Source organism: Schistocerca americana, chromosome 7, assembly GCF_021461395.2.
Source record: "Schistocerca americana isolate TAMUIC-IGC-003095 chromosome 7, iqSchAmer2.1, whole genome shotgun sequence".
Taxonomy (NCBI): Eukaryota; Metazoa; Arthropoda; class Insecta; order Orthoptera; family Acrididae; genus Schistocerca; species Schistocerca americana.
This window is the reverse complement of record NC_060125.1, coordinates 318,203,414-318,214,384: the sequence shown is the minus strand read 5'-3', so window position 1 is coordinate 318,214,384 and position 10,971 is coordinate 318,203,414.

The following is a 10,971-nucleotide window of genomic DNA, read 5'->3' as shown; positions in this document are numbered from 1 at the left end:
TATGTAGGGGAGCGTTACCTTGTCGGGGAATGCCCCCTCCAGTGCTGTTCATAAATGGCAACGCAAGGGGTAGAATCACCCGACTGACGTATAATTTTGCAATACGGGTGTGCAGGACGACCAACGAGAGTACTGCTGCTGTCTTACAAAATCGCACTCCAGATCAAAACTCCAGGTGCAGGTCCAGTGAGACTAGCATGCAGACAGTTTGGTTGCAAGCCCTCAATCGGCTATCTTCTAACCAACAAAAGCGATCGCTGGCACTGAGGAGGTCCACCTTCCATCCTCCACCATATCTTCGAATGATTTCTCGCTAGACACCACTGAAGACGTAAATCGCTGAAGTTTGGGGTTGGCGGAACGCACGCCATAGGGCGACTGGCTCGGAGATGTCCTTGAAGAATCCGATTTGTAAAAGCTCTTTGTGTCACTTTGGTGACAACTGCTGCTCATACTGCTGCTGCAGGTGCCATGCGCCGAACACGATGGCCTTTCCTCTCGGTAGTGCCACGTTGCTGTCTGTTACCCTGACTACCGCTCGTGAATACCGTGATTGCTAGCAGCGGTAGACACCTCGTGACTGCCGCTGCTAGCAATCATTTACAGTGGCTACACTCCTACCAAGATTTTCTGCAGTACTACAGAAGAAACTTTCAGCTTCTTGTAGCACCGTTACACGACCTCTCTGAGACTCAGTGAGGTGTTGATATGACGTATTCCTTGCCTTAAAGGCGTTCTTGAATAACATCAACTACCCATATCCAGTTTCAAAGGTAGCTAACGCTCAATACCTTTGTGGAGTGTAGTGGTGCTACTAGCAACTTTCTTATGCGCATGGCGCGAAATCTGAACAGACATCATCTTTCAGTTGTGCAAACACCCCTACCAACTGTCGTTTAAGTCGCACACCACCTTCTTCGTGTTTCAATTTTGTTGTCCATCACTGTACTTCACTGCTCATCCACCACCCTCGATTCAAGGAGATTTCTCGGAGCTGGATTTAGCGTGCACACAATCGCCCGTTGTCGTTAAAGTACTGAAGATGGTTAGGAGCGAATGATCTTGCGGCCACACAGTAACATTTCTTGTAGGGTGTTCGGGTATCATCCGACTGCAATACCGACAGCGACGATGTCGAGATCAATAGCAGTGAGACCGCTTTCTGTGTTAAACAACGTATGGCACCACACACAGGCACACTTTCCACGAGGGTCATCACGTGGGCTCCTCCGATCGTCTCTCGGGTGAGACAACACATGGAGCGACACAGCAACAGAGGTTTTTCCTTCTCTATGCGTAGAATAGCTACTTTTTTCAGCAGATACTACAACTTGGCTGTGACTTGTTATGTGTTTGGTGTTTTCCGTGGCTGGACTTGCTATTCCGTTGCTGATATCTATATGTGAATAAGAGTAACAGATTTATTGACAGCTACCTACACTGAAGAGCCAAAGAAACTGCTACACGTGCATAATATCATGTAGGGCCCCCACTAACACGCAGAAGTGCCGCAACACGACATGCCAAAGACTCGACTAATTTCTGAAGTAGTGCTGGAGGGAACTGACACCGTAAATCCTGCAGGGATGTCCATAAATCCATAAGAGTACGAGGGGTGGATAACTTCTAAACAGCACGTTGCGAGGCATTCTAGATATGCTTAGTAATGTTTGTGTATGGGAAGTCTGGTGGTCAGAGAAAGTTTTTAAGCTAAAAAGAGTATTTCTGAAGCCACTCTGTAGCAGTTATGGACGTGTGGAGTGTTGCATTGTGCTGCTGGAGTTGCTCCAGTCCGTCGGAATGTACAAGGGAGATGAATGGACGCAGGCGATGGGACAGGATGATTTCGTATGAGTCACCTGCCTCAGTCGTATCTAGACTTACCAGGGGTCCCATAGCACACCAACTTCACGTGCCCCACACCTTTACAGAGCCCCCACCAGCTTGAAAAGTCCACTTCTGATATGCAGGGTCGATGGATTCGGCTCCGAAATCCCATGTCGATGATGTTTCGTTGAATGGTTCGCACGCTGACGTTCGTTGATATCCATAATTGAAATTTGCAGCAAATTACGGAAGGGTTGCACTTCTGTCAAGTGGAAAAATTCCCTTCAATCATCGTTGGTCCCTGTCTTGCAGGATCTTTCACGGCCGCGGCGATGTGGGTGATTTGATGTTTTACCGGATTCCTGATATTGACGGTACACTCTTGAAATGGTCGTACGGGAAAGACACCACTTCATTGCTACCTCGGAGATGCTGTGTCCCATCACTCGTGTGCCCACAACACTACCTTCAGAATTACTCAAACCTTGATGACCTGCCATTGTAGCAGCAGTAGCATACACTACTGACCATTAAAATTGCTACACCACGAAAATGACGTGCTACAGACTTGAAATTTAACCGACAGGAAGAAGATGCTGTGATATGCAAAAGATTAGCTTTTCAGAGCATTCACACATGGTTGGCGCCGGTGGCGACACCTACAACGTGCTGACATGAGGAAAGTTTCCAACTGATTTCTCATACACAAACAGCAGTTGACCGGCGTTGTCTGGTGAAAGGTTGTTGTGATGCCTTGTGTAAGGAGGACAAATGCGTACCATCACGTTACCGACTTCGATAAAGATCGGATTGTAGCCTATCGCGATTGCGGTTTATCGTATCGCGTCATTTCTGCTCGTGTTGGTCGACATCCAATGACTGTTAACAGAATATGGAATCGGTGGGTTCAGGAGGGTAATACGGAACGCCGTGCTGGATCCCAAGGGCCTCGTATCACAAGCAGTCGAGATGACAGGCATCTTATCCGCATGGATGTAACGGATCGTGCAGCCACGTCTCGATCCCTGAGTCAACAAATGGGGAAGTTTGCAAGACAACAACCATCTGCACGAACGGTTCGACGACGTTTGCAGCAGCATGGACTATCAACTCGGAGACCATGGGTGCGGTTCCCCTTGACGCTGCATCACAGACAGGAGCGCCTGCAGTGGTGTACTCAACGACGAACCTGAGTGCATGAATGGCAGAGTGTCTTTTTTTCGGATGAATGCAGGTTCTGTGTACAGCATCACGATGGTTGCATCCGTTTTTGGCGACATCGCGGTAAACGCACCTTGGAAGCGTGTATTCGTCATCGGCATACTGGCGTATCACCCGGCGTGATGATATGGGGTGCCATTGGTTACGCGACTCGGTCACCTCTTGTTCGCATTAACGGCACTTTGAACATTGAACATTACATTTCAGATGTGTTACGACCCGTGGCTTTACCCTTCATTAGATCCCTGCGAAACCCTACATTTCAGCAGGATAATGCACGACCGCATGCTGCAGGTCCTGTACGGGCCTTTCTGGATACAGAAAATATTCCACTGCTGCCCTGGCCAGCACATTCTCCAGATCTCTCTCTCTCTCTCTCTCTCTTTTTTTGTCATCAGTCTACTGATTGGATTGATGCTGCCCGCCACGAATTCCTTTCCTATGGTAACCTCTTCATCTCAGAGTAGCACTTGCAACCTACGTCCTCAATTATTTACTTGACGTATTCCAATCTCTGTCTTCCTCTACAGTTTTTGCCCTCTAGAGCTCCCTCTAGTACCACGGAAGTCATTCCCCCATGTCTTAGCAGATGTCGTATCATCCTGTCCCTTCTCCTTATCAGTGTTTTCCACATATTCCTTTCCTCTCCGATTCTGCGTAGAACCTCCCCATTCCTTACCTTATCAGTCCACCTAATATTCAACATTCGTCCATAGCACTACATCTCAAATGCTCCGATTCTCTTCTGCTCCAGTTTTCCCACAGTCCATGTTTCACTACCATACTGTGCTTTTCTCCAGATCTCTCACCAACTGAAATCGTCTGGTCAATGATGGCCGAGCAACTGGCTCGTCACAATACGCCAGTCAGTACTCTTGATGAACTGTGGTATCGTGTTGAAGCTGCATGGGCAGCTGTACCTGTACACGCCATCCAAGCTCTGTTTGACATAATGCCCAGGCGTATCTAGGTCGTTATTAGGGCCAGAGGTGGTTGTTCTGGGTACTTATTTCTCGGGATCTATGCACCTAAATTGCGTGAAAATGTAATCACATCTCAGTCCTAGTATAATACGAGGGCGGTTCAGAAAGTAACCTCCGATTGGTCACAGTGCGGGTTGTGGGGGGAGTAGCGACGCCATCTGTGCGTTCACGCACTCAACAGGTCAGCCGGCATCAAGCCGTGGTCGAGTGAACGTCGTACCTGCGCTAGTTTAGTTTTTGTGGCAGTTTTAAATGTGTGCTGCAATAGAAAACCCCGCCAAATGTGAAGTGCGTGCTGTCATAAGGTTTTTTACAGCCAAAGGATATTCTGCAGCAGCTATTCATCGTGAGCTTTGTGCCGTGTACGGACCAAGAGTTATGAGTGAAGGAGTTGTCCGTGAATGGGTACGTTTATTTAAAAGTGGACGAGAAAACGTTCATGATGAAGAGAGGAGTGGTAGACCATCATTGGTGACTGACGAACTCGTTCAGACAGTTGATGCAAAAGTTCGTGAAAATCGACGTTTCTCAATGTCGGAGTTGTCTACTGGTTTTCCACAGATTTCTAAGACTCTCTTGTACGAGATAGTGACAGCATGATTGGATTACCGTAAGTTCTGTGCACGATGGGTGCCCAAAATTCTTACCGACCACCACAAAACTCAAAGAATGGCCTCTGCATTAGACTTTCTGTCACGTTATGAGGACGAAGGAGAACGATTGTTAAACAGAATCGTGACCGGTGACGAAACCTGGATTAAGTACGTGAACCCTGAGACAAAAGAACAATCAAAGATGTGGGCACATTCAAATTCGCCTACCAAACCAAGAAAAGCCTCGCAAAATTTTTCTGCCAGAAAACTGATGGCAACGGTGTTTTGGGATGCCAAAGGGGTGTTGTTGGTTGAATTCATGGAACGTGGTACGACCATTAATCAAGACGTGTACTGTGAAACAATGAAAAAGTTACGACGGGCTATACAGAACAAACGCCGTGGTATGCTGACTTCCGGTATCGTTTTTTTGCACGATAACGCCCGTCCTCACTCTGCTCGCAGAACAACGGCCCTTCTTGAGTCCTTCAAGTGGGACGTTATCAACCATCCACCTTACAGCCCAGACCTGGCGCCAAGTGATTATCACCTCTTCATGCATTTGAAGAAATGGCTCGGGTCACAGCGGTTTGATGACGACGAAGAGCTCAAAGATGCGGTCACAGGCTGGCTCCAGGCACAAGCGGGTGATTTTTATGCAGAAGGAATTTCAAAGCTTGTGAAGAGATACGATAAGTGCCTCAATCGCTATGGAGACTACGTAGAAAAATAGTGCAAAGATGTAGTTGTAAGATGTATATATTAAAATATTTTTATTTAACTTGGTGTATTTTTTTAAATCAACCGGAGGTTACTTTCTGAACGGCCCTCGTATATCTGTCCAATGAATACCCTTTTATCATCTGCATTTCTTCTTGGTGTAGCAATTTTAGTGGCCAGTTTTGTATCTGAAGACTGCGCCAGACGCTTGTTGTCCTACAAAGGCGTTGCCGACCACAGCTCCGTATTCTGCCTGGTTACATATGTCTGTATTTGAATACACGTGCCTGTACCAGTGTCTTTGGCGCATCAATGTATTTACAAGAAAGCTAACACAGCAACTATACCGCTAGTGGGAGTGGTATGACTGGGTTGAGCTGTGACTGATTCTTGCCCCCTCTAAAATTATTTTCATGTTTTTTATAGAAACTCTCAACATTTATGTGCTCATATATACAGTACAATTTTTGACATATTTTAAGACAGTTTGACCTTACGGAAAAGTACTACAAAACTATATAGCGCGTCAGGTGTGTAGCAGGTGAACAGAAAAACATTACAAAAACAACAAACAGCCGAACAAGTAACATAATAACTCCTTACATTCTAAAATAACATACATAAAGCACCTGTACTGCTTCGAAATTAAAATCAGTTAAAACTAAGTGCACTGTACAGAATTAATTCATTTCACCCTGTAGCTCATTTACTTGCTCATATATTATCAGAGGTTTTTATCAGACGCAAAAAAAAAATTACACCAAGGCGCAAATTATACTTCAAATCAATAAAGGAATTACCCACTAAATAAGGAGCAGTTGGTTACCAAAACGTAAATGAAACGCAAACGACGTCGAACACAAAGTGTCGAAGTAAGCAGGCATCAGCGACATTACACAGCGGATACTGATATTATAATGTGTGACGATCATGCAAAATTACACACAGTACTTACAGCAGCCCTCAGCAACTCATAACATTTGCAGACATGAAACCAGCAGAGAACACGCCATCCTTACAACCACATAAACATGCGACCCCTCCCCCCCCCCCCCCCCACCTCACACACACACACACACACACACTGTATCGCGAGTTTCCGTCCAGCGCACTCTCCCTTATTGCCGCTGACACACCGCGGCAGCTACGGCATTCAGTCAAATCCAGCTGCCGTTTCTTTCATTGGTATCTGCCCTCTGCTTGTTGCTTGTTCGCTCTCTAAAACGAGACTCCATTCCCACTTCCTCTTCTCCACAAGGTCTTTGCGGTGGTGCCTCTATCGCGATGGATGTCTTGTGACGGCACAGCAACAACCAGTTGGTAAGTGACTTTTATTCTGCCGACCTCTGTAACATCGGTCTGTGGCTTCAGGTTCCAGTTGCAGTCGTTGCTTATCGCCTGTATCGTAACAATCGTGATTCGTTTTCGTTGTCTGGATTGTTTCTCTGTGCGATAATATGCAGCGTGTGAATATACACTGAACGGAAACGCACAGCTGTTGCTGCCGCAAGAGTACTGCGTGCAGAGCAAGCGTGAAGGGACAAAATACATCTCTCCTATCCTTGCCTGTCGATCACTTTATTATTGTGACTGATTGCTACAGATACAGAATGGGTTTGTGTTGCATTAGTGGTAACAGTCCTAAAATATGTTCAGCGCAGATGATAAGTATTAATATACTGTTGCACAAATCGGAAGGAATTTAACCTTCGTATGGTGTGTGACTGCCAAGAAACGTAGCTCGATGAAACTTTGACCATAGTTACAAAGAACTAGTACAGGATATTACAACACGTAACTGAAAGAAATACGCAGTAATACGAACAAAAGTTGCACTTTTATTCAAAGACGTTAATAGCACCGAAATCACTGCGATTTATGATGGTCACCTGGACATTACAAAAGGTGGTAGACGGTTCTTAATAGGACATGTGATCACGAGGCAGTGCATACTCCAGAACGTATTTTTAGAAATATCGAAAAGTTGATCAAGGGCTAATAAACCTTTGTTTTGCTACTGGCTGGCTGAGTTTTTCAAACTCTCAAGTCCTGCGAGTAATATCAAACTCCTGTGTTACACTCGTCACACTTCGTCCTTCGCCGCTTAGGAACTGACAACCTTACCAGTTAAGACCCATAAGATTTCACACACATTTTAACATGTTTTGAACATATCTAGCAGCACACCTCTCAATTTCTTCCCTGTCCTTTTTTAGTCCTACCTTTTCGTATCCAAAAAAATCGAACAGTACTTAAGAACAGGTCGAACTAGCGCCCTACATGCGGTCTTTTTTACGGATAAACCATACCTTCCTAGATTTCTGTCAGTAAAGCGAATTCGACCATTTGCCTTCCTTACTAAAATGCTCACATGCACGTTCCATTTCGTATCGCTTCGCAACGTTATGTCCCGATATTTAAACGACGTGAGTGTGTCAAACACGACACTACTAATGCTGTGTCCGAACCTTACGTGTTTCGGTTTCCTACTTATCCTCTTTGACTTACATTTTTCTACATTAAGAGCGCGCTGTCATTCATCACAACAACTAGAAATTTTGTCTGTTCATGTGGTATCAACCTACAATCCCTTATCTTCGACGCCTTTCTGTACGCCACAGCATTATCAACGAACAACTTCAGATTGCTGCCAACTCTGTCCACCATATCCTTTATGTATACAGAAAATAGCGTCGGTTCTAATGGTTCAAATCGCTCTGAGCACTATGGTACTTAACTGCTGAGGTCATAAGTCCGCTAGAACTTAGAACTACTTAAACCTAACTAACCTAAGGACATCACACACATCCATGCCCGAGGCAGGATTCGAACCTGCGACCGTAGCGAATAGCACCGGTGTAGTCACACTTCACTGGGGCACTCCTGATGTCACACCTGTCTGCGATGAACTTAATAAGTCTTCGAGCCAGTCACATATCCGGGAGCCTATTCCGTATGCAAGTATCTTCGTTACCAGTCTGTAGTGGGGTACCGCGTTGAATGCCATTCGGAAATCTAGAAATATGAGATCTGCTTGTTGCCCTTCATCCATAGTTCGCTGCATGTCACGTGAGCGAAAGTAAGCTGGGTTTCGCACAAGCGATACTTTTCTAAAGCCGCGCTGATTCATGGACATGAACTTTTTGGTCTGTAGGAAATTTATTATAATCTATCTCCGAATATGCTCTGAAATTCCGCAGCAAACGGATGTTAAGCATACCGGCCTCTAAATTTGCGGGTCCTTTAATTTTGCAACTGGGCCTGTTTCCAGTCGCTTGCAACTATGCGCTGTTCAAGAAGTTCGCGATAAATGCAAACTAAGTAAGAATACTCTTCTTAAAACAGAATTGGGATTCCATCCACCTACAGCGACATTTGCTTTCAACTATTTCAGTTGTTTCTCTCCACCACGAATGCTTATTACTGTGTCACCCATAAGGAACTCTGTGCCATGGTCGAACGACGGTACGTTTATATGATTCTCCACTGCGAACGAATTCCTAAACGTGGAACTGAAAACTTTGTGCTTCTTTTTGCTATCTTCTTCTGCCAAACTGGGACGGTCAACGAGTGACTGAATGCAAGACTTAAAACCCTTAGCGATTTTAAATGATGTTTTATTTATTTAATGATTTATTTTTTTACTCACCAGTCTTCAGACTGGGTTGATGTGCCCCGCCACGATTTCTTCTCATGCGCCAACCTCTTTATCTCAGAGTAGTACCTGCAACCTACGTCCTCAATTATTTGCTGAATTTACTCCAATCTCTGTCTTCCTCTACAGTTTCTGCCCTCTGCAGCTCCCTCTAGTACCATCGAAGTCATTTCCTCATGTCTTAACAGATGTCCTACCGTCGTGTCCCTTCTCCTTATCAGTGTTTTCCACATACTCCTTTTCTCTCAGATTCTTCGCAGAACCTCCTCATTCCTTACGTTATCAGTGCACCTAATTTTCAACATTCGTGTGTAGCACCATATCTCAAATTCTTCGATTCTCTTCTGTTCCGGTTTTCCCGCAGTTCATGTTTCATTACCATACAATGCTGTGCCCCAAACGTACATTCTCAGACATTTATTCCTCAAATTAAGGTCAATGTTTGATACTTGTAGATTTCTCTTAGCCAGGAATGCCCTTTTCGGGAATGCTAGTCTGCTTTTGATGTCCTCTTTTCTTTCCATCCGACATTGATTACTTTGCTGCCTAGGTGGAGAATTCGTTAATTTTATCTGCTTCGTGACGATTAATGCTGATGTTAAGTTTCTCGCTGTTCTCATTTTTGCTACCTCTCATTACTTTCCTCTTTCTTCGATTTACTCTCAATCCATATTCTGTACTCATTAGACTGTCCACTCCGTTCAGAAGATCATATTATTATTCTTCACTTTCACAGGATTGCAAAGACATCAGTGAATCGTATCATTGATACCCCTTCACCTTGAATTCTAATTAAACACCTCAACCTCTCTTTTATTTCCATCACTACTTCTTCGATGTACAGACTGAACAGTAGAGGCAAAAGACTACCACCCTACCGTACTCCCTTCTTAATCCGAGCATTTATTTCTTGGTCGTCCACTGTCGTTATTCCCACTTGGTTCTTGTAGACATTGTATGTGACTCGTGTCTCCCTATAGCTCACCCCTACTTTTATATTGTTAGATGCTTATCCTAGGTAGACAGATCTTATGAGCGTGTCTTGATTTTTCATTAGTCTTGCTTCCATTATCACGCGCAACGTCAGAATTGCCTTCCTAAAGCCAAACTGATCGTCATCTAACAAATTCTCAATTTTCTTTTCCATTTTTGTATATTATTCTCGTCATCAACTTGGATGCATGGGCCGGCTGGAGTGGCTGTGCGGTTCTAGGCGCTACAGTCTGGAACCGAGCGACCACTACGATCGCAGGTTCGAATCCTGCCTCGGGCATGGATGTGTGTGATGTCCTTAGGTTAGTTAGATTTAATTAGTTCTAAGTTCTAGGCGACTGATGACCTCAGAAGTTAAGTTGCATAGTGCTCAGAGCCATTTGAACCATTTGAACCATTTGGATGCATGAGCTGTTAAGGTGACTGTGCGATAATTCTCGCATATGTCAGCACTTGCAGTCTTAAGAATTGTGTGGATACTATTTTTCTGAAAGTCAGTCGGTATATTGCCAGACACATAAATTTTACACCAACGTTGATAGTAATTTTGTAGCCACTTCCCCAAATGATTTTTAGAAATTCTGATCGAATGCTATCGATCTTTTCTGCCCTCCAAAGCTCTCTCAAATTCTGATTCTAATACTGGATCTCGTATCTCTTCTAAATCGACACCTGTTTCTTCTTTTATCGCATCAGACAGGTCTCCCCCCTCATAGAGGCCTTCAATGTACTCTTTAAACCTCTCTCCTCTGAATTTAACAGTGGATTTCCCGTTGGAGTATCTGATTTCGGAATCTCTATTTGACCATGATGTAATCCAACTGAAATATTCCATTATCAACTGGTCTTTCCCAAGTATACATCTTTCTCCTGTGATTCTGGAACAGAGTATTTGCTGTTACTAGCTGAAATTGATTACAGAATTAGTCTTTCTCCTCTCTCATTCCTTGTCCCATGCTCATATTCTCCTGTAACTTTT